The sequence below is a fragment of the Podarcis muralis genome, chromosome Z, assembly GCF_964188315.1.
Source record: "Podarcis muralis chromosome Z, rPodMur119.hap1.1, whole genome shotgun sequence".
Taxonomy (NCBI): Eukaryota; Metazoa; Chordata; class Lepidosauria; order Squamata; family Lacertidae; genus Podarcis; species Podarcis muralis.
The window spans coordinates 44553701-44570739 of NC_135673.1; positions in this window are offsets into that span (position 1 = coordinate 44553701).

A 17039-nucleotide genomic window follows, 5' to 3' on the forward strand; every position below is an offset into this window, starting at 1 on the left:
GGAGGAAGGGAAAGGAGAATGTTAGCCGCTTTGAGACTCCTTAAAGGGAGTGAAAGGCGGGATATCAAATCCAAACTCTTCTTCTTCTTCTTCTTCAGGGCTGATTTCCTTCAGAATGGAGAGGTTTGATCTTCTTGCAGTCCATGGGACTCTCAAGAGTCTCCTCCAGCAGCATAATTCAAAAGCATCCATTCTTCGGCGATCAGCCTTCTTTATGGTCCAGCTCTCACTTCCATACATCACTACTGGGACAACCATAGCTTTAACTATACGGACCTTTGTTGGCAAGGGCCCTCACCTCTCCCCAAATGCTCCCAGGGGCTCTTGCATGGCCCTAGCCCCTTGACAGGGCTTCGGACAAGAGTATGGCGAGCCCCCGGATTCCTTTAATGGAATACCCTTGCAGCAGCAGCGTTGGAGGGGCAGGCACAGCCAACCATATCCCCCCCACCAACTAAATTTAACCAATGCCTAACCGCAACCTTACAAGTCCATCTAAAACTGGACCGTGGTATATGTCACAACTCAGCAGCTGAATATCAATCAATCAGGGTGAAAAGCAACACCATGTTGCTCAACACTGATATTTGATCTAACTCAATAGAGGGAGTGGGATTGCTTTAGGGAGAACATCACAAATTCATATTGCATGTTACGTGTGAGGAAACATTTTATTTTATTTTTTTAAGATTTCAAGGCTTAGATTATTATTTTAAATCCACTCTGCTCTCTGCAGGAAAACTCTGGTTAAATAGCAAAAAGGTGGAAACGAAGGTCACAAAATACACCCTGCTTTCCTTCTTTACTGTAATTGAACTAGCTTCCAAGGAAGGGGATAAAAGACACAAAAGGAATGAAATCAAAGTCATTATGAGATTATCACAAAGTCACAGATAGATTAAAATGTCGAGGGTTTTTTTTTTTTTTTAAAAAAAAAAAAGCTCACATGGTTTAAGTATCTCTTGGCAAGATTCAAAGTTTGTTTAATTATAGGGGGGCGGTCCTTTTGATTTCAGAGTCCTGTAAAATGAAACTCTGCAGCATAATTAACTTAGCAAACTTTTAAAAAATCATAATAATGCGGCTAATGTCACAGGGGAGAATAAGTGAGGCCTGGGGGAAATGGTCCTGATAGATTGGCCTGAAGAGGTGTGCGTGGACCCTTCCCAAAATGCAGTGAAACCACAGGTTCAAATCTTTTTTAAAAAAACAACCTGTAAAAAAATTCAGAGATGAGCAATGAGGAAGAGATTAAGTAAGTAGCATTTAAAAATAAATAAGGAACAAAACTGCATAGAGTCCTTTCATGCAGGGGCGTAGGAAGTGGGGGGCGGAGGCGGCGGTTTGCCCTGTGTGCCACCCGGGGGGGTGACAAGATGGCCCCTGCCTCCCCCCAGCTGTAGAGCAGCCGAGGGCACACACAGTCAGTATGGGCGCTGCTTGCACGGCGTCCATATGGGCTGCCACTCTTGCACACCATCCATACTGGGAAATTTGGGAAAAATTAAATGCCACAAACATCGATAGACGTCTTTTGCTTCTTATCCGTAGACTACATGAAAATACTCGGATCCGTGTTAGATGCGACCGTTATGGGAATCTATCAAAGGAAATCCAAAGTTTCCATGGTGTCAAGCAAGGCTGTGTTCTTGCCCCTATTCTATTTAACTTCTATATAAACTCCTTAGTCGGAAAGATGGAGGAAGCAAGTACTCATTCCCCAAACCTAAATAATATACCAATCCCAGTCCTTCTGTACGCAGATGATGCGGCACTTATTTCCTTCTCTTGTGTGGGTCTAAGAAAACTTTTACGAGCTCTTACAGAGTATTGCGAAGCTGAACACCTAATAATAAATTACACTAAATCAAAAATTATGGTGTTCTCCAAGAGAAAACTCCGACATAAATGGAAAATTAATAACCAACCTATTGAGCAAGTAACATCTTTTAGATATCTTGGAATAATTTTTGATGAGAAGGGATCTTGGTGCCATCAGATTAAGAATTCTATTGTAAATGCGCAAAGATCTTTCAGAGATATCATAAGATTCTTTTACAGAAAAGGAGGTCAATATGTTCCTGCTGCCTCCCAGGTCTTTGTTGCAAAAATACTTCCACAATTGATGTATGGCACCCAGATATTTAATTGTCAAAAACTCAAGTCCCTGGAATCTGTACAAACTAAATTTTACCGCTCCCTACTAGGGTTACCTACCTGTGTCTCCAACACTGCCATTAGGCTGGAGGTAGGTCAACTCCCTATTAATGCCAGGATATGGATCCTGAAGATTCACTTCTGGCTAAAACTCATATTTTTCCCAGTGGGAGTGGCTCCATTGACTCTACTAGACCCGTTCCAGTCTAAATGGAGATTGTCGCTTTATGAAAAATTGAAGGGCCTGGGGCTTTCCCCACAAGAACTTATAGCCTCAGGTTTTGAAAAGGCTAAAATGATGGTGAGCCAGCGAATAGGAGATGTAGAGCTTCAGGACCATATGAGCAAGATAGATAAATATCCAGCTATCCAAGATTATGGAAAAGGGTTTAATCTAACCCCATATCTGCTGGATCTACAAATCGCAAAATATAGGCGGGCGTTTACCCTTACCAGATTTGATGTACTGCCATCTGCCTTACTAAAGGGCAGATACGAGGGCACACCCTATGCTGAACGAGTTTGCCCATGTGGTCTGAAGGAGGTGGAAACGGCTTCACATGTGTTGTTACACTGCGACCTTTACGGGGATATCAGGTCACTGTTTATCTCCCCTATTGTTCAGAAATTTCCAGGTCGATCTGAATCTCAGCGGCTGAAAATCCTACTAGGAGATAAAAACCCAGAAGTAACACTGAAAGTCGCCAAGTTTTCTGCGGCCGCGATCAAGCGGAGGGCATTAGTTGTAAAAAAGTAAAAGATCTGACCCCTGGACAAGCCCCCCCCTTTTCTAAGTCTATACATATACTGTAGTGCATATATGAGTACATATGTGTGTGTGTGTGGGTGTGTGTGCATATGTGCATTGTTTTTATGTATAATTTTACAACTTTTAATTGACACCATCATTCCCTCGTAAACTACTGTTGCCTTTTATGTTTTTTCTTTTCTTCTGGTCTATGACCGTAATAAATTTATTCATTCATTCATTCATTCATCCATACGGGCGTGCCTTTTAGACGGCGACCGTACGGTCTGCCTCTCGCACAGCGACCATACGGGCTGCTGCGCATGCACACTCTGTACGGACGTTGCACATGCGCCACCAGGCGGTTTGCCCCACCCCTTGCCGTTGTTTAGGGGTACCCTCATTTTCCTACTCATATTGAAATACTGCCCCTCAATGAGGCCAAACTGAGATTCACAAAATGTTTAGGGGTATGCGTACCCCTGCTTCCCACCAGAAAAAAACACTGCTCATACCATACCCCAATCACAATTCAACTTCTGTTTTTAGAGACAGGCTATGCAGGGTGGGGGTGGGATAGTTATAAAAAAAAATAGCTCAACTTTTGTAAGATTGCAGCCGTGGGTGCATTATGAACCCTGTCTCAACTCCCTTGTGCCCATCCTTGCATTTACTTTTCAATCACAGACCAAAAAAAAAACCAGCCTGTGATGTCATTGCCACAGAAATCAGAGTTGTCTGGAACCCCCACTGCTTCAAGCAGAAAGAAAAAAAACCTCTTGACAGGACCGAAGGGGTTGAGAAGGATTAAATCTTCAAAATCCATTTCACTCAGATAAAATTAGAGCTACCTACTGGGTAATAAAGATCTATGAACCCACAATTGTCATACTCAGCAGCTGGCTAGGCTGACAGGCAATCTGATGAGTTCATAACCAAGAGATCATGCAGGCAGCAAAGTACAAAACTCACCAAAAGAATTATCCTCCTCATTGCCTTCAAAATAAATGGCCAGTAATTTACATTATGTTTTCCCAAAGGGAGGGAGACCTCCCCCACATCTTCATTAAAGGTAAAGGTACCCCTGCCCGTACGGGCCAGTCTTGCCAGACTCTAGGGGTGTGCGCCCATCTCACTCTAGAGGCCGGGGGCCAGCGCTGTCCGGGGACACTTCCGGGTCACGTGGCCAGCGTGACATTGCTGCTCTGGCGAGCCAGAGCCACACACAGAAGTCCGTTTACCTTCCCGCTAGTAAGCGGTCCCTATTTATCTACTTGCACCCGGGGGTGCTTTCGAACTGCTAGGTTGGCAGGCGCTGGGACCGAGCAACGGGAGCGAGCGCACCCCGCCGCGGGGATTTGAACCGCCGACCATGCGATCGGCAAGTCCTAGGCGCTGAGGTTTTACCCACAGCGCCACCCGCGTCCCTACTTCCCTTAAATACATATAGATATGTGTGTTTGTTGTGGACTAGTGGCAAAAAAGTAATCTTTTTTAAAGTAAGAATGTGCAATTTGTTTAAAGGTCCACAAAAGTTTGGGGTGGGACAGACCTATGATTGAACGGCAGTGAGACTGAGCTGCATGGACCAAAGCTGGCCTGCACATTCCTAATTGAGAATGTAAAAGCCTAAGAATGGCCTGCAGGATTGGGCCAATGACCCACCTACTGCAGCATCCTCTTCTTACAGCAGCTGACCAGATGCCTGTGGAAAGCCTACAAGCTTGATATGAGTGCCACTCTCCCCACTTGTGATTCCCAGCATACTGCTTCCAAGAGTGGAGGAAGAACATTCCCATAGTAGTAGCTGTTAATGGCCTTGACCTCTATTCATTTGCTCAATCCTCTTTTAAATGCATCTAAGTTGGTGGCCATCACTGCCTCCTGTGGGTGGCGCTGTGGTCTAAACCACTGAGCCTCTTGGGCTTGCCAATCGGAAGGTCAGCAGTTCAAATCCCCGCGACGGGGTGAGCTCCCATTGCTCTGTCCCAGCTCCTGCCAACCTAGCAGTTTGAAAGCACGCCAAAAGTGCAAGTAGATAAATAGCTACCGCTCCAGCAGGAAGGTAAACAGCGTTTAAGTGTGCTCTGGTTTCCATCACTGTGTTCTGTTGCACCAGAAGCGGTTTAGTTCTGCTGGCCATGTGATCCAGAAAGCTGTCTGTGGACAAACGCCGGCTCCCTCGTTCTGAAAGCAAGATGAGCGCTGCAACCCCAGAGTCTCCTTTAACTGGACGTAACCGTCCAGCTGTCCTTTACCTTTTTTTTTACCCTACCTGTGGAAGATAATTTAACTATGAACATCATGAATCTTCTGACATTCAGCTTCTTGGGATATTCATGTGTTTTCTCTCCATGCTACTTTCTCTTTAACTTTTATCTCCATGCTACTTTCACCACGCTATGCTTAATTTATTAACTCTACCACGTCGTCACCCTTGCCTTTTCTCTAAACTGAGAAGTCCTAATGGTAACTAATAGCCATTGGTAGATATGTCCCTCATGGATCTCCTTAATCCTCTTTTCTAAAAAAAATGATAATAATAATCTAGGCTTGTTTGTTCTTTTATTATATATTTGCTTGTTTGTGATATTTATCAGTTGCCTCCGTGTGATGAGCCTCTAATGACTATCATCGGAATGTCTTTATCTCCGTTCATAAAGCCTGTGTAAACACCTCCTGCTGTGGGGAGGAAGCCATTTAAAATAAAACGGTCATTAAAATTGGTGCTTCGAATTACATGTGAGCTTAGTGAAAATGCTTGTCACTTTTTAAACATTTTTCTATTTTGTTTTCTACCATCTCCTTTTAAATATGCAGATGGATATAAGAAACCGTAGCAGTAGCAATGAGGGATATTTCAGCCTTCAATGCAAACCCGTTGGTGGTGACTTCTGGTTATGAACCAGTCAGCAACGGCAGGCCTTGAAGACTCAAGTTTCAATGGTGCCCTGTGCAATGCCCAAATTTGCCCCTCCCCGCCCCAAACACTTTCGCTCCATTTTAAATTATACTTGTGGTGTCCCCTGCAGCACCCCCGAGGCTCCCCTAAATCCACTCTGCAGTGTTAACTATGTGCTTCACTCTCTCCCACTGAAATCTGTGGAACATAATAGCCCTTAGCTTTGACTAAACCATGTCAGTTATTTACATTTGGAATTGAGCTGAAATGTTATAAGACTCTCCCCCCCCCCCCCCATAATATCCCCACCACTGTCGCAAAAACAAAACAACCCTCTGAAGGCAACTTTGCGGAATTGCCTTTAAAAATTCTCCCCCTTTGTATGTGTTTGTAGTGGCCACTATTTTTCTCCCAGAGTATCGCTAGCTCATGGCCACTGTGAAGGACGCAAAGGATGTAAATTTGCGACCAGACTGCAGCAGTAGTGTAGAGAAATCTATTTTTTTATTATTATTTCTGAGGTATACCTCAGAAAGTTCCTTCTTCTAAGAGAATGTATAAGGGAATTCATAGTATTACAGTGGTACCCCGGGTTAAGAACTTAATTCCTTCCAGAGGTCCGTTCTTAACCTGAAACTGTTCTTAACCTGAGGTACCACTTTCGCTAATGGGGCCTCCCACTGCCGCACAATTTCTGTTCTGATCCTGAAGCAAAGTTCTTAAGCCAAAGTACTATTTCTGGGTTAGCGGAGTCTGTAACCTGAAGCATCCGTAACCCAAGGTACCACTGTAAATGGAAAAGGTTAATTGCATATAAACTGTCTCAACTTTTATGTATAAGACATCATTAGGAGATCAGCAGGTGGTTGCCTGACCGTATAACTGTCACATTATATTATCTTAGAATAGAGGTAGCTCTAGGATGAAAGTTCTGGCTTTATATAAAGACTCAGGGGATTGAAAACTGTTGGGATTGGATTGATTAAGTCAGTGGACAGTCTGTCTCTTTCCATTGGATGAGGGAATGAATAAATAATAAAGAAATCAGAGCTAAACTTGAGCTATATTCTGCTGTATTTCCAGAAGTGGCTTTTATGATATGCGAAAGCTCAACGATAATGCAGAAATTAACAGGCAAATGGTGGGAAAATGAAATAAACTGCCATGCCTGACATATGGCTTCTCCTTCAGCCATTCAAAATCCAAGCATACATTAAAGCAGAGGTGGGAGACATTTTTTTTTCACCCAGAGAGCCACATAACCCCATTGGAAAAAGTTCTGGGGGCCACATAAGAGAAATGGGCAGGACCTGATGCAAAGGATGTGACGCTTTCCTTTGCATCATGCAAAACTCACACACCACCCTATCTTCTGGCAAGCAAGAGGCATTATTACAGCTCAAATACACATTCTCCCAAATGAAAGCATTCAAGGAAGGTGTGGCCTGAGGAGACCCCTGAGGGCCAAACCAGAGGGCTGTTTTTGGCCTTTAGCTTCAGGTTTCCTCATGCCAAAAATGAAAAGAAAATCAGAGAGAGATTGAGAGGAGAGAGGGAGGGGGACCCTTATATTCAAGGAGCGGTACATGCAAATGTTTATAAAGTTGTACAGCTTTCCTCTTGGTGATCCACCGTGGAAATACATTTTGCAACAGATAACGCATTAGCATTGGCTCGGGTTGTTTTTCCTTGGTTTTACAGAGCCACATTTGGGCCTTGTGGTGGAAGCAAGCGGCTCCCCGTATTTGTCGTTTAAGCTTCAAAGCAACAGAAAAAGAAGCTGTCACACAAGCTATGGTAGGGGCTTTTAAATAGCTGAGCGATGAAACACTGTTCTGTAATTAGGCATACAAATCTTAAACAGAGAGAGCTGTGCTCATGGGCTGATGGTGGAACGCTGGATGGATGAGAAACTGCCTGCTCCTGATTGGGGTTACACCCTGTTCTGAAGGAGCGAGTACATAGCTTAGGGATGGCTTCACTTCTGTTGTCTATGCTCTGGTAATCTCTGGGTTAGATTATTGTAACACGTTATACATAGGGCTGCCACTGAAGACAGCTTGGAAACTCCAGCTGGTGCAGAATTTGACAGCCAGGTTATATTACAGATATTAATATGGCACAGTTTGAAGGGACTGGATGCATAAAAGCTTGCTCCTTTTAGAAATAAAACATTGTCAAGGCCCATAATATTGTTCAAAACTTTACTTGCAGAACATTATTTAAAAAAAAACAGAATAAAAACATTAAACGATACATTCAAATAATTCCATAACTTGTACATTTCCAGCATATGCTTGGCATATTCTTAGAAATAATATTCCTGTTGAGACTGAGAACATAACTCTGTCTCTCCCCCATTCTAATGGAGAGGCATTTACACATCCTTGCTTCCACAGAGCCTGTGAGCAAAGAACCCTTCCAAGATGGTGAATTTGCAATTCAATAATTCTCATGTGATCTAAGGTTAAACACTCATGTTTATCTAGCAGAAAACAACAATGGTTAATTATCAACCTATTTAGGAGCTCGGAGACCACTTCTTGCTCTTAATTTAGTGTCAGTGGAATCTTCCCTAGTTAAACCTTTTCACCAATACACAGGCATTTTCATTTCAGTGTCAGTTAAATGAATTATACTTAACAGGTTGCTCACCAGGCCAATTAGTTTCCGAGCACAATTAAACAGCTCAGGACTGCAGTACTTCAAGGACCTAATGCAAACTAACCCAGAACCTGTGGTAATCATTTGAAGCCCTTTTTTGGGTGTTCTCCGCACAAAAGGAGATATCACAAAAGGGTGATAACACAAGGACGGGCCTTTCCTGCAGGGTTCCCTTTTGTGCAATGCTCTCCCCAGGGAGGCTCGCCGGGTGCCCTTCACCTACATATCTTTATGCTCCTGGTTGAAAACCCAGGCCTTTGGCTGATAAACATTTTATGGCCTTTTAAATGTAGGAGAGGGGTTACTGGTTTGTTTTTGTTTTATTAGGTATTTTGTGTTCTCATTTTGTATTTTTATGTTGTGAAATACCCTGTGGTCTTCAGATGAAGGGCGGTATAAAAATTTAAACAACAACAACAGCAAAAATGCCTGTTTTGCAGTGGCAGATCTGGACTTGTTTTACTTAAAAGACTTTAAGATATAGCCAAATTAACACTGCATTTACCTCAAGGTAAACCTCATCAAAGGAGGGCTTTTACAAGAGGCTGCAGTGGATGAAGGAAGTGGTTGGATAAAAGTAATACCTGAAAGAAAAGCAACTTTTGCACCTTCACGTTGAATGTTTCCACCCCAGCAGGCCATTAAAAACCTATAATTAAGAACAGGCACCTGTATTCACTTTCTTCCTCCTCCCTCCAAATCAATTTTTCTCATATGTTCTGTCTGTTTTTAGGTTGTACGTCTGATAGTAGGGCCTGTCTTATTTTAATGAAAGTTGCCCCAGAAGCCTTTGAGCTTTTGCTGAAGTGTGAGTTAAACATTATTTAATTGAATTAACTTAACTTGTCAAGAACCTCGTTGAATTCAGGATCAAGGATTGGCCATCCACCAGATGCGTAACTGAATAAATAATCAGCATATCATTCCAGTACAACATCCCTCAGTGCTAAACAACAATGAAGAAAATATTATGAAACCAGATTAAATCAGCAGAAAAGCCAAATTTGGGAAAACCTGCAAAGTTTCCGGAAAAAAAATGTGTGTAAACAAGTGTTATTCACAGAAACTACCCGTAGTAAATACTACAGATGGCAAACAAACATCTGAAGAGGGGTGCCAAATCTTCAGTTTTCATCTTTAAGCCCCAAACCTGCTCCTAGCAGATTAGGCTCAGTGGGTTGGGAGAGCACTGCTGCCTGAAGCAGTGAGGAAAAACAGCATAAGAAAAATAGAGAAAGTAGAGAGGAGGCAAGTGTTGGTTTCGTCTATTAATATTAGTTCATTTCTTTTTTTCTTTTTCCACTGATAGAGGACTGTGCTGTTAAAAGTGATGGGTAGGCCTATCCTGAAAGAAGGACAGTCTGGGCTTACCTGGGCCTAACCTGGAATTAACCCCTGGCTAAAGAGGTGGAGGAAAGAGGAAGAGTTGTCCAGCTTTCCAAGAGATGGTGCAGTAAACATGCTGTAAGTACATAAGCAGAGCCCTGCTGCTTCCAGCCAGTGGTCCATCTAGTCCAGCACCCTGTTCTCATAGTGGCCAACCAGATGCCTATGAGAAACCCGCAAGCAGGACATGAGTGCAAACAGCATTCTCTCCACTTGTGATTTCTCTTGTATTCTCACTGCCTCCAACACGGGATGTACACCAACGTGGCTAGTATTAGCTGCTGATAAGAAGAGGAAGTTGTAGGTATAAATAGGCAAGCAATCTTGTGCTCATCCTGTAAAGCATTCATGTTCCTCAAAAAATTATGGGCTCATCCTTATTTCCACTTGTCCCAACACCTGTCCCACCATGAGCAAACCTGCTGATTACTGCTGAATCAGAGCAAACAAAAATCGGTTTTCCTGCAGATTTGCATTTGTTCTAAAAAGGTTTTTCCAGAGAAAGGGCAAACGAAAAACCGCTTGGACCCATGCTTTCTATGCACGGGACAAGTGGCAGTGTGGACGAGTCTTAAGTCACATGTCCAAAACAATTAAGGGAATTATCTGTAGGATTCAGCTCAATGCTCTAGATATGTAACTCTATCCCTCTGCCCCCAAGAAGTGAATAACAACACTTCACCTTGCTTAATGGTGATGGGGTAGCAGCCAGTTAAGAGCTTCTATAAAGGCTGAATAATCTAGTATGGGAGGTAGTTGTCATTTGGAAGAGCTAGGTGTTGTCTGTTCAACATTTTTGTAGGCTGAGTTCTTGCAGAAAGAAAGAAAAAGAAGAGACAGAGCTGGTACATTTTGTGATGCAATCTTGAACCCATGTCTTGTTGATGCATAGCTTAATGCTATTTCCTCTTCATTCTGATGCTCAGCTTGAAATTTCTTGCAAATGTTATTTATGATGCCTTTTATTTTTGGTGACACTTTGGAGCAGCATCATAGCACTGTGGAATTAAAAAATGAGTGTGCTTACACCCAAACTAGGAATTTTATTAGGCTCATCCTTCTGCAGTTGCAAAATGTGTTAAGATTATCACCATCAGAACAGGAGTCCCACCCCCCACCCCTTTTAAGAATGCAGTGTGTTGTGCTATTAAGAAAATACCTTTACAGTGGTCCCTTGGTTCTCAAACGCTGAAAACAAGGAAGTGTTCTGGTTTTCTAACGTTTTTCGGAAGCCAAATGTCCGATGCGGCTGTCAGCTATTGTTTCCGGGGCACCTGCACCAATCAGAAGCTGTGCCTTGGTTTTCGAACACCAATCAGAAGCTGTGCCTTGGTTTTCGAACATTCGGGAAGTCAAACAGACTTCCAGAACGGATTAAGTTTGACGCTTTTGTTTTTGCTATTTATTTTGCGTTTTTATTTTGAGGCTTTTTCAGTTAATTTGCTTTTGTGACTGTGTGGAACCCAGTTCAGCTACTGATTGACTGATTGATTGTGTGACTGCGGAAATGGATAAAAGCCCCCCATCTAAACAATCCCTATCATCAGTGGAGGTAAGATTTTTTTTAAAAAAAATAATTATCATCTACAATACTGTTATTTATTTTATAGTACAGTACACTGATTATTGCTTTCATTTTATGGATCAATGGTCTCATTAGATAGTAGAATTCATGTTAAATTGCTGTTTTAGGGGTTGTTTTTAAAAGTTTGGAACGGATTAATCCATCTTGCATTACTTTCTATGGGAAAGTGTGCCTTGGTTTTGGAACACTTTGGTTTTGGAACAGACTTTCGGAATGGATTAAGTTTGAAAACCAAGGTACTACTGTATTTGGTAAGATTATTCCTAATCTATCTTACCAAATACTATTGTATTTGGTAATATATATTCCTTATATTATGGACTGTTCTTCATATGATACTTGCTTTGTGAATCTGTCATAATGGAAACAGATTACACAAACAGGGAACAGTTCATGTGAAGATAATTCAATAAAGGAGCAATTTCAAAATCCCACGTTCATGAAAAGTTGCTCCCTCGATTTCTGTTGTTGTTGTTGTTGTTAATTCAAATGTATGTATTGCTATTTTATTTTAAATGTTTATATCATACCTTTCCTCCAAGGAGCTATCAGAAACATACATTGTTCTTCCTCTGCCTTCATTTCATTTTCAAAACAACCCTGTGAGGTTGACTGGTCCAAGGTCATCCAGTGAGTTTCATTGCTGAGTCAAGATTTGAACCTAGGTCTCTGCAGACTTAGTCTAGCACCCAGACCACAATGTCACACTGGTTGTCTTATAATGGGTGAGTATTTTAGTGTATACATTCACATTCTGATTCAACAGATGTAAATGTGTATGCAAATGGTTGACCTCCCTGCTGCTGCTGCTGCTATCAAAAAACCGCATTTCAAAAGCTGTTCGGATTGTTTACTCTATTGCCAATCATCTATTGAAGGCATTGGCTGCCTTGCTGTGTCCCACAGTTCTGCTCTATCCTGAGTTCCAGGTTATCCAGGAGAACTGCAAAACTAAATTACAAAACTTCCATTTGTATATAAATCATTTGTAGAATTTCCCATCACGAGGCACAAATTTTTGCTGACCTCTACCATAAATGGCTTTAAAAATGCATGAAGTGGAGCCTTCAACACAGGGACAACCAGAATAATCAAAGGGTTGGGGAAGATGCAACATTTCAGACTTTTAAATTTAGAGGGGGAAATATGAGTAAAAGGTGATGTGATATAAATTTACAAAATTCTGCATAGGGTGGAAAAAGTGGATAGAGAAATGTTTTTGTCCCTCTCTCAAAAAACTAGAACTCATGGGCATCCATTGAAGCTGAATTCTGGGAGATTCAGGGCAGATAAAAGAAAATACTTCTTTGCACCATACAGTTAATGGAACTCTCTCCCATAGAAGGCAGTGATGGCCACCAACTTGAATGGCTATAAAAGAGGATTAGACAAATTCATGAAGGAAAAGGCTCTCAACGGATACTAGCCACAATGGCTATGTTCTGACTCCACCGTGAAAGGTCTCTGAATACCAGTCGCTGGGAACTGCAGGTGGGCAGAGTGCTGTTGCATTCATGTCCAGATTTCAGGTCTCCCACAGACATCTGGTTGATCACTATGGATGCTAGATGGGCCATAGGCCTGATCCAGCAGGCACACATTAGGTTCTTATGCTGCTTCATGGAGTGCTTTCTATCCAGAATTCCAGCTACGCCATTTGATTTCCCTTCCCCAACATCCACACCATACATTTGACGCACAGCGTAAATTAACAATGCAGAGTTTTTAAGTGAAAAAATAAGAGCTGGCTCAGAGAGAAACTGGCTGCTAAGTCACATTCCAGAGTGACTCAACAGTTAGCAGATGGGCCTGAATAACTTTAGGAGGCCCAAATGATTCTGGTGTCCCAGCACTTCCCAGCCTGCTTGGCTGCTTCTGCTCTCATGTGTCTTTGTCACATGACAACATTTATTTCACTTTGAGAGTCATGGGAATTCTCCTGGGAACCAGGGCTTTTTTTCTTTTCAGCCGGAACTCAGTTCCAGGACCTCTCAGTTGGGCACCATTGCCATTCTAAGAGAACAAGGGAGGTGTTCATTATGAGTTCCGGCACCTCTTTTTCTAGAAAAATAGCACTGCTGGGAACTGTAGATTACGCTTCACAGAGCTACAGCTTAAGAAAATGCAGTTCCCAGGATTCTCTTGGGGCAAGTCATGACAGTCAAAGGGATATAACACTGCTTTAAATGTATGTGTAGATGTGACCACACCAAACCCTACATTATCTGGTCCTGAGTGGCATCATTATACTTTGATCGTCGTCATTTTAACTGTTTTTTGGCTGTCATTGTCTTCTTTTATTAGGCTTTGTGTCACCCACAATACTCAAATATATTCAAGCAGCAAAATGTAGTCAATTATTGAACTGAATCAATCCCAAGCACTATATTCCATATATATATGGATGAAGTCTGGGAACTCAATCAATCTCCTGATTGCTAAACTCAGAGCTATAGAGGCCAGAAGGAAAAGCCTAATAATCTTCTCTGCATAGCCAGCTTTATGCTCATGCAGTCTGCTGACTACAACTTAATATCACCCTTCCTCTTTATTAAAACGTCAAATTCTATTCCACTGTAAAAAAAAATAAAAAAAAATTCCACAGCTCCAGGCAAGGTTTACAGTGCAATACCAGAGTGACAGTTGGCCTTTTTTTTTTCAGGGTGTGGGAGAAATCATTCATCAGAAGCATGTGAGCACTTTGCACAAAATAATTCCATGTGTTTACCGAATGGTGAATATGTTCTCACATGCTCAGTGTTGGCTGGTGCACATTGAGGCTGATAGGGCAGAAGTCAGGGAGGCCAAGGCTTGGCAGAGCAGAACCTGGCACCAAACATCCAGTCCATTTTAGAATGTCTGGTCTAATCTGTGACTACTGAAAACTCACTGAAAAAGAGATTGACTGCCAGTTTAAGCATAGCCTTTTCCATGACATGTTGTCTCACTGCATACAGGGAATCATTACCATAACGGAGCATTGAAAAATCTGATAGGTATAGTCAAGAATTCTACTGCTTCATTCTGCAGCAAATGTAAAATGCCTGTGAGTGGACAGGGAGGCTAAGCATATATTGTCCCCATTGGAGGACTGTTTCAACATTCATTAAGACCAGAGCTGTGCCGAATGGTCTCCCATTTGAACTATGGCATGTGTGAGGATTTCCTGGGAAAAAGCAACTATTAATTTGATAAGATGTTCAGCTTTTTAAGATTATGTTTGCTCCCATTTGTTTCCACCATCATCTGCTGTCTTAGCACAATTTTCCTCCTGAACAGTAGGTCCATAAAGTGGTCCTAGACCTAGGCAATTAGGGAACATGTAATAAATGCAAAAGTTACCATGAATTTGATAGGATGTTTGCCTTCCTATTAACATTTTCCATCAGGCCAGTGGTCATAGATGGGTGGCAGTTACAGTCCAACACTGGAGTGACACTCGTTCACCATTCCAGTGCTAGGGAGTTAATTAAGTGAACACTTTTGCATTAGAATTGGTTCCTATCAGACTTACTTTCAAAAGCAATGAGAAAGTAGGGAGAATGGCTCCCCATTGGATTTCTTGTTATATCTTTCATAAATATTGAAGAGCAGCAGAATACTACCTACAACGATAACCATAGGACACAGTATATATATTTTTAATTTATTAAACGAATACAAGGATATCATACAGGCTGCATTATCTTATTGTTAATAGAAGAAACATTTATGGAGCTTCACAACTCTGCACATGGCAACAGACTGCAAATACTATCCAATGCTTCTAGCAGATTATCTTGTGGCTTCATCTCCTAAAATTTAATGTGTTCTAAATTATGATCCAGCAAAAAAAGTCCACCCTAAAGTTTAACTACACCCCACTTTCGCCATAATCATTGCCAGGGATGCAAAACACATTTCTCAAAACTTACTTTGGAAGGAGAAGACCAGGAGATGAAACTTGTCAACTCATCCATCCCTATCTTGAGGAAAAGGATATCTGGCCCAGGAAACCACTATTCCTGGCCACTGTGTTCATCTGTCATGTCCTAATGAGCTTATGCCTCTTGGTTTTATTTTCAACTGATGTCTTTGGGGGGCCCTTTTAACTCTGCATTGCCCACAAGAAAGGCAAACTTCCCATTAACAGTGTTGATATAGCTATGCTAACAATGTCAATAGAACATTGACTACCGTTTTGTTCTGCAGCCTGTAGCATCAATTGGTTATAAGTTCATGAGCACCAAGGGGAGGGAGAATTCACACACCATAAATAAACCAAATTATGAAGATTAGTCCCCCTCACATTGAGAACATTTATGAGGAGCCATTTTGGATAATTGTGACAATTATGTGTGTTATCTGGAAATGATGCTTCATTCATAATTGCTAAGGGAGAAAGGCAAGGAAACCTAAAGGCAGAGGGAAAAACATTTTCTGTTACCTTTTCACAATAACAGCAGGGATGACTTTTACAGGCAGATTGCTGTCTAATAAAGCTGCCATTTCAGTCGGCTGATAACCTTGCAAGCAATTATAATAAGTTTACAAACAATTACACCTTGCAAATGGAATCTGGAGGAAGCCATAAAGTCCCTCCAATAAGGCACACTCCTGTTTCCAATGCCGTTTTGTAAATGAATCACCACTAATTTATGCCCCCATGAATACAAATTATTGTCACAAGGTTCCCCCCCTTTAAATTAGCCCACCTGTGATTCTATGCAATGAAACAAGAACACAGTAGATGTTAAACTTTTCCCTTATTTGTTTTTTTGGAAAAGCATTACAGATTGTTTCAAATAACACAACACTGCACTGTAGACCCCTGCTGGCAAAGCTATGGGGTAATATAATTCATCTCTCCAGAAGGCTTGGGGCAAAGCCACAATAATGAGAACACTCAGCTAGAAAGAATACTGCAGATCAGAAAAGGTACCACCAAGTCTGAGAGGATGCCAGCATGGTTAATGAGCAGAATCAATGAAGCAGTGGCAAGCAAGCAAGCAAGCAAGCAAGCAAATAAATAAATAAATAAATAAAGGCTCACTTCAGGAAATGGAAATCACACCCAAATTAAAAGAACAAATAGGAACAGAAACTTTAATAAATGATACGCAAACTGGGATGGGGGGAAAGAGTGTGAGGAGTACTGTATTTTTGTGTGCAGCTTTTTTGTACGCAGTACCGTATTTTTGTGTCCATCTCCTCGTCCCACTTGGTGGCGTCAGGCAACTTCATGTTTTGTCACATGAAATCAAGGAACATGGAGGCCTGCAGTAACTGGCTTAGCCTCTGGAAGTGCCGTGTATGGTAGGAGAGACTCCACAGCTGCTTTGATCCCTTCATATTGCAAGAGGCTCTCTGGCGTCTCATACTAGAGTAGGGTTTCCACCACTGCCTGAACCTCGAGGTAGTTCCGCCAGTTTGTGTTCCACATGATGGAAAACTTCAACACAGCCTCTGGAAGAAAAGGTTTGGGGAGGACACATCAGGAAGGAGTGCAAGTTGCAGGCAGCGTGGCCACCTTGAACCAACACACCTCTCTTGCAAAGCGTGGGCAGGTCCGGGCACACATCTGACCTGCGCCTTTCTTCAAGGCAGGGAAGCAGATC